Here is a 10,575-nt window from a genome sequence, read left to right on the forward strand (position 1 = left end):
TTAATTTCCCTACAGACTCAAAAGAGGCGCAGCCGACTGTTCTGCCGCTATCAGGATGGCAACAGGAGCCCGCGTCTGCTGCTCAAGCCGATGAAGGAGGAGGACGAGTGGGACAGTCCTCATATCGTTCGCTTTCTGGAGGCCCTCTCCGATGAAGAGATAGAGAAGATCAAGGAGCTGGCCAAACCTAATGTGAGTTTGCAAACCCTAGACGGACACATGGACAATATATAGGCATTAGGGCTGTCAAAATGACTGAAAAACTAAATTCGAATTTTGTACTTAAATATGATCAAAATTCGAATTATATTCAAATTTAAAATGCATAATTTCAGTTAGGGTGAAGAAAAGCTTTTGGCTTCTCTCCTGAGGTCACAAGAGGGCGCATCGAGCAAAATATTACTAATGCACGTTTATTCAAAGCATAAGATAACATGACTATCTTTGAAAAAAATGGCATAATGTTTAAAATAATGTTTATAAACCAATTATAATTAAGTTGCTTAAACAACTATAAACAAAACAGCATCATTTGTAATTAACAACGCAGCAGCGCCGCATCTAGTGGCTTCAACTGGATAGACTAACAAAAACATTAAAATGCAATGACACTTACATCGTCATCACATCTTGTGCGCCACTAATAAGGCTGCCTGACGCACACCTAAAATTCGAATGCAACATTTTTGCATTTTTATTTTAAATTCGACTAATATTCAAAATTCAGACAGCCCTAATAGGCATGAGTAGTTCACCCATAAATTCAAAAAAAATTTTTTCTTAAATAATCACATACCATATAACCCTATTTGTGCTTTTATTTCTTACTTTTTTATTTGGTGCCAACTAAATCTTTTGTTCTTGAATTATTATTTATAATGTGCTGTAATAGTCGCAGCCTCAAAAGAGGCTGTTTGGAAAAAGCAGGCTTAGTGTTGATAAGAATTTAAAATGTAATTTAAAATTAAATTAAATTAATTAAATTAAACTTATGCATTTAGCAGACGCTTTTATCCAAAGCGATTTACAGTGCATTCAGGTTATACATTTTTTATCAATATGTTTTTAATATTTTAAATATTAAAATATTAAATATTTTAAGATTAAGAGAAATTAATTGCATGCATTTGTTTCAGTGAGCACATCACAGAGATAAACAAGATGCTGTAAAATAAAATAAAATGCATGAAAACAATTGACAAAAGAAAACTGTTTACAAACAAATTAAATTTTCTGTCTGTAAGTGTAATCCATAAATGTAATTTTTCTTTTGACATTTGGGCTTAAAAGGAACAGCGGCATTGATTTCCTAATAACCCCACTAAACTAAAAATCCACTGAACCTCATATAAGGCATTAGCTGATAGCTTATAGATTAAAGTTGCTATGAAACAAAAGTAGTGACAGATTATTTTTGCAAAGCTAAATTCTGAGTTGTTCTCTGTAGCTTGCGAGAGCCACAGTGAGAGACCCAAAAACAGGCGTTCTGACGGTCGCACATTACCGAGTTTCCAAAAGGTGAGCACATCTCATAAACAGCCGTTCATTAATGGTGTTCATGTCTGGCTTGATAAGAACATAAGGGCTGAGCTGTATTGTATTTGCATTATAAAGTACATGACAGTAGATATATATGCATGAATATTGGTGGACAAGGAATCTTTTTTCTAATTGCTAATATATAGAACAACATCACTCTTGATCATTTCATTGAATTTCCAGCAAAATAAGTATATTATGATATGCCTTTACTGTGATGTAAATGGTTTCATTCTGTGATTTGGTCATAGCTCTCACCCGTAGGTAATGCATTAATAAGTGTACTCATTTGATATTGTAATGCAGCTGTTGAACAGAATTTTGTCATTGTTTTCTGGTGTGTCTGCAGCGCGTGGTTAGAAGGGGAAGACGATCCAGTGATCGCGCGGGTCAATCAGAGAATAGAGGACGTCACTGGATTATCTGTAGACACTGCAGAACTTCTACAGGTCACTCATCCTAAATACTCCAGAACATCACACACACAAGCTGTGGTCTCCATAGGCTTTAGTCTCACGCTACTTAATATGATATAATGTAATGTAATATAACATGTGACCCTGGAGCACAAAACCAGTCATAAGTGTCAATTTTTCGAAATCGAGATTTATGCATGATCTGAAAGCTGAATAAATAAGCTTTCATTGATGTATGGTTTGTTAGGATAGGACAATATTTGGTCGAGATACAACTATTTGAAAATCTGGAATCTGAGTGTGCAAAAAAATCTAAATTTTGAGAAAATCATCTTTAAAGTTGTCCAAATGAAGTTCTTAGCAATGCATATTACTAATCAAAAATTAAGTTTTGATATATTTACGGTAGGAAATTTACAAAATATCTTCATGGAACATGATCTTTACTTAATATCCTAATGATTTTTGGCATAAACGAAAAATCGATAATTTTGACCCATACAATGTATTTTTGGCTATTGCTACAAATATACCCCAGCGACTTAAGACTGCTTTTGTGCTCCAGGGTCACATATTGTATAGAATAATATAATATAGTATAATATAATACAGTAGAATGTACTTCTCAAATGAATAATAATGCCATTATTAAAACTAAATTTCAGAAATAATCACAATTGTCTAGTAACGGTAAACATCTGTTGTGCAGTACTTTGTTTCCCAAAAAATTTAAGGAATCGTTACATTATAATTTGATTTACATTTAAGAAGTTTAGAGTAAATTAATAATATAAGTAGTTCTGTCAAACGATTAATCGCGATTAATTGCATCCAAAATAAAAGTGTTTGTTTATATAATATATGTGTGTGTGTAATGTGTATATTTATTATGTATATATAAATACACACACATGCATGTGTATATATATTTCAGAAAAATATGTTAGGTTTATATATTAAATATATTTATATACAATATAAATTATGTGAATATAAATATAGACATGTAAATATTTTCAAAATATATAATGTATGTGTCTGTATTTATTTATACATAATAAATATACACAGCACACATACATATAGTATGTAAATAAAAACTTTTATTTTGGATGCGATTAATCACGATTAATCGTTTGACAGCACTAAATATAATATAATATAGATTTTAGAGACCGTATTCCATATTATAATATAATATGGAATAGTGTATATAGAGTAATACACGTTATAATAACAGTAATAAAATTGTGTACAAAATATTTGTCAATTATCAATTTGAATTATTATTAATATACAGTCATATCTCCATTCCCAGTATTTAAAAAATAATATTTAATTAGTCTTGGGATCAATTCTCACTATTACCTAACTATTAGCTATGACTTTTGCCCTAATAAATGTCTAATTTGCTGCATATTAATAGTAAGGTAGTTGTTCAGTTTCGATATGGGGTGGATCTAAAATATGATCATGCAGAATAAGGCGTTAATATGTGCTTTTCTGCTGTTTATTAGTAATATGTCTAATAAGTACTAATAAACAACAGCAGATATGCTACTAATATGCATGCTAGTTAATAGTGAGAATTGGTTCTTAATATAAAGTTACAGATTTTTGATCCACATGATTTACTTCGCATACAATGCTCATGTGAATTGTGTCTGTGATTCTGAAACTGAATTTGTGTGAAAAGGGTTTTCTTATAACTTCTGTTCAATCGTAGGTGGCTAACTATGGCGTTGGAGGTCAATATGAACCACATTATGATTTCTCAAGGGTAAGAGCTTTGTGCAAGAACTGCATCATTCTTTCAGTTATGTGCATGATATTTCACACCAGGGCAATCAGCGGCATGTGCAGGAAGAAATATTAGTGACAGTTTTCATTTAAAAACAATGCAATGTCATATTGATATTTCTCTGATGATTAAGAAAAATTATATCAGTGGGTGTTTTTACTGTCGGTTGACACGCAATATCCATTTCTCAACCTTTTCCATATTTTGCCTGTAAAATTTCCTGACAATAATAATATAATGTAATATAATTGAAATCATTAGTATACAGTCTGTGATATCTCCACACGTAGGTTATTTAAAAAAGGATTATTTATAAATAACAGAAGCATGGAAGTGGGCCAAAATAAACAAGAAGTAATTATTAAAAGTTTTATTCTATTTAATAATGGGGTATAGTGTGTCACTTGATGGCAAAAATCCTGTTTTAAAATGTGTCCGAGGGTATGTTTACACGACAATGTGTACTGAAAACAGAAGTTTTTCCCATTTCGCATTTTTGAAAAGTTTGCATGCAGATGACAATGTTGTCTAAATGATCCCCGTTCACACGGATCCACGAAAATGACTGAAACCACTGTATTATTCACGCCAGGCCAGTAGTTGGCAATGTCACTTTGTAAAGAAACACTACATTTTTGCACTGCATTTTTGCAGTTTACGCAGAGATGACAATGCTGTCGTTTTCAAAAATTTGCACTTTAATAACCGGTTTTCAAGATTAGCATTTTCAGGTCCCCAAAACGCTGCTGTCGTGTAAAAATGAACGGCCAGAACGCATGAAGTTTCAGTTTTTAGTTGAAATTGATGTCGTGTAAACACCCCCTAGTGTAAAAGTTTGGAATAGCAGCTTACAGTGCACATTTTTATTGCTGGTGGTAATACATTTCCTGATAATGTCATAGGGATATTTATTTATGATGAAAATAGGAATGCATTAGGCACTTTATAAACCACTAGAGCCAAAGTACATGTTTTAAATTGAGTACATGTTTGTAAATTGATTTGACGCCCAACACTTAGCTCTTATGTTGTCATATTGAAGATAAAGTAACGTTGCCTCCGAGGCGGAGATATTCACAGCTGCACTTACAAACATCTGTTGCAGCGTCCTTTTGACGGCAACCTCAAGGTTGATGGAAATAGACTTGCCACCTATCTGAACTACGTAAGTACATGTGTTGTGCTTCTGCCTCTCTGCCTGTCTTTACTCTAAAATTTTATCTTCATAGAAAGATGAACCTGATGCTTTCGTATCATTAGGCACTGGAAATCGTGTGGCTACTTTTTTAAATTATGTAAGTATGTGTATCCCGTGGTGCCTGGCATCAGGTCTCGTCATGCATCCACATCAACACTACACCAGTGGTTCTCAACCAGGCACAATAAGACAAAATAAGCTTTGAAAGAAGCCAAACGACTCAAAATATACAGTTCTAATTAGAATTCACTCCCTCAACAACTGCTTCCATTGAAGAACCAGGATTTACACTGTCCCGGAAAACCTGGATATATGAGGTGGCCACTTTTTAAAAGTGATTTATAGCCCTGGAAAAGTCAGTAGAAATGATTTAACTAAATAATATGAGCATCTTGGAGTCAAAAAGCTTGCGAACCCAATGCATTACACTTTTACAGCACTTTTAAGGCATTTTGTGTCAATATTATATCTCTCTTGAGCACATACATTTAATCCAGAGTGTTTCATAGTACATTAAAATGATAACAATGATAAAAAAAAAAGACTCCCTCTCTACTTAAAAACAGGAGAAATATATAGCTTAAAAAGTAAATGGCACCAGACATGCCATAACTTCTGGGTACTGCTATATATAATATATTTACAAAAAAGAAATGCAATGATGGGAATTGGTTTCTTAGTATCACTTCGGTAACACTTTACTTGAAGGGGTGTGCATAAGACTGACATGACACCTTCATAATCATGACATGACACATGTCATGAATATGAAGGAGGTTTTATGCATGTTTATGACAACTGTCATTAAGTGTCATTCGCTCAGTTATGTCATTTTTAATGCAAATATGACATTATTTGACCTAACCCTAACCTAACCCTACCCCTACCCCTACCCCTAACCATAGCCCATAACAAAGACATCTCAAACAATGTCATATTTGCATAAAAAATTACATAACTGAGCGAATGACACTTAATGACAGTTGTCATAAACATGCATAAAAAACCTTCATATTCATGACATGTCATGTCATGATTATGTAGGTGTCATGTCATGATTATGAAGGTGTCATGTCAGTCTTATGCACACCCCTTCAAGTAAAGTGTAACCATTACTTCTGTTTCTAATTTACCTTTATTTTGGACAGAATTTTGCATTAGAAGTCCAGGTTTTTAAACATTACACCCATATTCTGGATTATATAGTCTTTTTTGTTGTTGTTTTTTTAGGATTTTCTTCAACAAAAATGTGAAGCGCTGATCATACCATGTTGTACTGAAAGACGGATGTTAATAATCTTTCTTCATTACAGATGAGTGATGTTGAGGCTGGTGGGGCGACTGTTTTCCCTGATTTTGGAGCCGCTATTTGGCCTAGAAAGGTACGGACAACCTTTTTAAACATTTCATAATAAAACATGTATGAAATCATTACATCAGTGATGATGGTACTGCAATAATCACTTTTTTGTTACATATTGTAGCTAAATGCTGTATATCATATGTAGTAGATACAGTGTAATCAGTATTTTTTTTTTGTTAGTTGTATCCCATTGATCACCCTGATATGTAAATATTGGTATCAGCATCCAGTTTTAAATCGGCTTGTAGTGTTAAGTTGATAATTTAGTTAGGTCACAGATTATTTTAAGGTCCACTATTAACTATAACTTTTGCCTCAAACTCCTAATTTGCTGCTTATTAATCATTAGTATGGTTGTTGATAAGTTTAGGTTAAGGGATCTAAAATATGATCATGCAGAATAAGGCATTAATACGTGCTTTATAAGTACTAATATACAGCTAATATGCACGCAAGTAAAGAGTGAGAATTGCTCCTTAAACTAAAGTGTTGTTATTAGTTATTTGTCAAATGTAGCATTTATTTTAAAAAGCTCCTGGTCTCTCTGTAGGGAACAGCGGTGTTCTGGTACAACCTCTTTAAGAGTGGAGAAGGAGACTACAGAACCAGACATGCAGCCTGTCCTGTTCTAGTAGGCAGTAAATGGGGTAAGTGAACTAAATACGGACTCATGCTGATGCCATGAATAGTTGCATTCATTGCATAAATCCCACGGTTTTATGAGAGAGAACTACTACTTTTGTTGAAATGAACATGGCATAAGAAGTAGGTTGTTTTAAAAGCATCGAATGTCCGTTCCTGTCTTGTCCTCTCGTTTGGCAGTTTCAAACAAGTGGATCCATGAGAGAGGTCAGGAGTTCAGACGGCCGTGTGGCCTGACTGAAGTGGACTGATCTTGAGCTCGGCTCTAGCCGCAGTGCCTCGAGTCTGCAAACACAGACACTATCAGACGCCTCGAGAACGTACATGAGTTCCAGCCGGGACTCAGTGCTGAGCCACTCTGTGTGTAGGGGATTTCTCTGTTATTTGGAGTGTTTTCATTTACCCCTTGCTTAACATTTCTTGGCAGATTAAACTGGAGTATCGTGTCATGTCAGAAATCGTCTCAGGTTACTTATGTAACCATGGTTCCCTGAGTAGAGAAGTATTTAGATTTTTTTTTTCAGAAGCTGCATCTGAATTGATATTTAGACATATTAACAGGCAGTTTATTGCAGCTCAGATGTGGCATGGATGCATTTACACTGCAATTAAAATTGCATAAATAATGCCATGAGATAAATGGGTATTAAAGGCATTGGTCACCCAAAAATGAGAAATTCTGTCAATAATTAATTATTCATCCTCATGGCGTTTCATACCTGAAAGACTTTCTTTCCTCTGAAACGGTTTCGTTACCAACGCTCTTCAAAACAGCTTCATGTTCCACAAAATAAAAAAGTCATACACGTTTGATATGACATGAGGGAGAATAATCAATGAATTATTGCTTTAATGGGTGTTTTATTAAAATGTAAATATGAAATAAAGAAACTAAATGTCTTAATGAGTAGGCCGTGGGCTGCATCTGAAATTGCATACTTCCCTACTATATATTTGGCGAAAAACAGTATGTGACAAAAGTGTGTCTGAATTCACAGTACTCACAAAAAAAGGTATTCATATGACCTACTACTTCCGGCGTGATACTGAAGTGTGCATCAGATGGATACTTTACTATCCCATGAGGCCACGGGAGAGGATTTATGCAGGTCACGTGACCATGACAACATGGCAAATGTAGTACGTCCAGATTACATTCATACTACACACATTCATACTATATAGAATTTACTCTTTTTGATAATGCAGAGTAATTACTTATTCAAAATAAGTATCTACTTATGAGAGTATGCGATATTGGATGCAGTCTAGGTCATTGAGTCATTCATTCATTTGATTTGTTCAAACTGCTGATTCATTCAGGAATGAAACAGGGCAGTGTTGCTCGGAGGTGCAGGTAAACAAATAATTTTTTAAAAATGTTTTTTTGTGATTTAATGAATTATTAGCTGTTCATTAAACTCATAAAAGCCCAGTTTGGGAAACCCTGATGTGATGATGTAATCTTTAATGCACTTCATGTTGTTCACAATCACAACGAATGGAATATATTTTCTTTATCTTTGTATTTTTATATCAATATGACACAAGATTATCTTATTTAAATCAATGTGATAAAGGAGTTAGGTCAAAAGTAATCAGAATATAGTCTGATAATATTATCTAAAATGTGTAATGTAATGGATTACGTTACTAACTATAATTTTTGTCATGTAATTTGGAATCAGTAACATACTACAATTTGTAAGTAATCTACCCAGCACTGATTATAAAAAACAGCTTGTCACTGATGCAGTACCTTCTTTACTCCTTTATCCCTAAAGGTTTCATAATAATACCACATTATGAAGTTAAGGGTACATATTACTACTCTAAGGTGCTATTATGAACCCTTTAGGGGTAAAGGAGGTACAAAGGTGTCCCTTTGAGGGCACTGTCCCAGTGGCAAGATGTTATACCACTAAAGGTACCATTTTTGCACTTTGATCCAAAAATAAAGGTCAAAACTTTGGAATAATTAAGATTTCTTAAGAGGCTTCTCACTTAAAAAACATAAAAAATACCTAATTATTTAAAACGTTTGACCAGTAGTGTATGTACATCTATGTATGTATAATATCTGGATAGACAAATGGGTGGATGAAATGTTAGCACTTTATTTTACAGACCTGTTCCTCATGTACATACTATGTACTTATTAAAGTAATTATTATAACTAGGTACTAACCCTACCCCATGTAGTTACCTTATATTGCAGTACTTTCTTAGGTAAGTACACTGTAAGTACACATACTTTAAAATAAAGTGCAACCGATGAAATAATAGTTCTGTATGATAAACCATAAATCCAGTCTGACACAGGATTTCAACCTCATTTGATTTCTCGGAAACGCTGTTTAAGTGAAACCTGTCTGTCTGGGATGCACAAACACAGAGAAGTTCAGTAAAAAGCCCCAGAGAAGTCAAATTTACAGAACGGCCATTCAGAGTGGATACAGAAGCTCTTTTTTAATGAATTTTGTCAAGTGAAGTAAATCAGAACTCAGCTCTGAGAACGAATTGCCAGCTGAAATCTGTCTCGCAGTAGTTGAAACTGTCATGTTTAAAAATTGCAACATGGGTAGCACATTGCGTGATGCAGGGACAAACATCTCGTATCACACCTTGTCGAGCAAGAAATACCAGGATGTGCCGCCACCATGAGTAGCATATTTTGTGAGGTCGCGCTAACCCACAAGCCTGCCCACTTAACCCATAAAATGATACAAATACAGTGAGGTACGATGAAATTGTGAGAGATACATCAGATTTACAGGATACCGACTCAAACAACAATTAACAGTGATGTGGAACGGCACAGATGACTGATCATACACTGTTGAATAATGGTGCCATGCTATGATTGAATACTGCAGTAAAAATGGCCTTGTAGGATATTTATATTAGTTTTAATATATATATGTAGTGCCAGTGTTGGGGGTAACGCATTACAAGTAACGTGAGTTACGTAATCAGATTACTTTTTTTTCAAGTAACTAGTAAAGTAACGCATTGCTTTTTAATTTACAAGAAAATATCTGAGTTACTTATTCAAATAAGTAACGCCAGTTACTTTTTTTTCCCCATTTATTGATTGAAAGCTCTCCTGTCCCCTTATTGAGAGAAATCGGGAGTAAGATGTTACTTTAGTTCTAGAATAAACGTGAACATAATTCATCTCACTCATTCACAAAAAATAAAAAAAATCAGATTTAGTTTTCCTCAAAATTAATAAAAACAGTTAAACGCAACTCAGAATATGACTCTAAGCTGCAATAATTAAATATGTTAAATAATACAAATATCCTTTTTCCATTTTATTAACCAATTTGCTGCTGACCTTCAGTGATCCAATTCAACCTAATACTAATAAGCAAAAATTACACAAGATAAAGCTAACATTTCTTCTTCTTTTTTTATTGCTGAAGAGTGTTGAAATTTCTTCTTCTGTGTTCTACTGTACAGACGTGAATTTACATTTCCTTCAGCCTGAGGCTTTTGGTGTGAAAGGGCTTTTATATTTGCCAAAAATAGAACTTTTTATATTAAAAGCAAACAAGCAAGCCCTGTCCAGATTTAAAAAGTAACGCAAAAGTAACGTAACAAAAAAAAGTAA

General features: G+C 33.9%; 1 pseudogene; it reads left to right on the top strand.

Annotated features, from left to right (window-relative positions):
• Positions 1 to 7,413, top strand: part of LOC107742459 (prolyl 4-hydroxylase subunit alpha-2-like) — a 16,032-nt pseudogene extending 8,619 nt beyond the window's left edge.
• The last annotated feature ends 3,162 nt before the right edge of the window (positions 7,414 to 10,575 follow it).

This window comes from Sinocyclocheilus rhinocerous, unplaced genomic scaffold (assembly GCF_001515625.1).
Source record: "Sinocyclocheilus rhinocerous isolate Xijiao unplaced genomic scaffold, SAMN03320098_v1.1 scaffold1427, whole genome shotgun sequence".
NCBI classification, from domain to species: Eukaryota; Metazoa; Chordata; class Actinopteri; order Cypriniformes; family Cyprinidae; genus Sinocyclocheilus; species Sinocyclocheilus rhinocerous.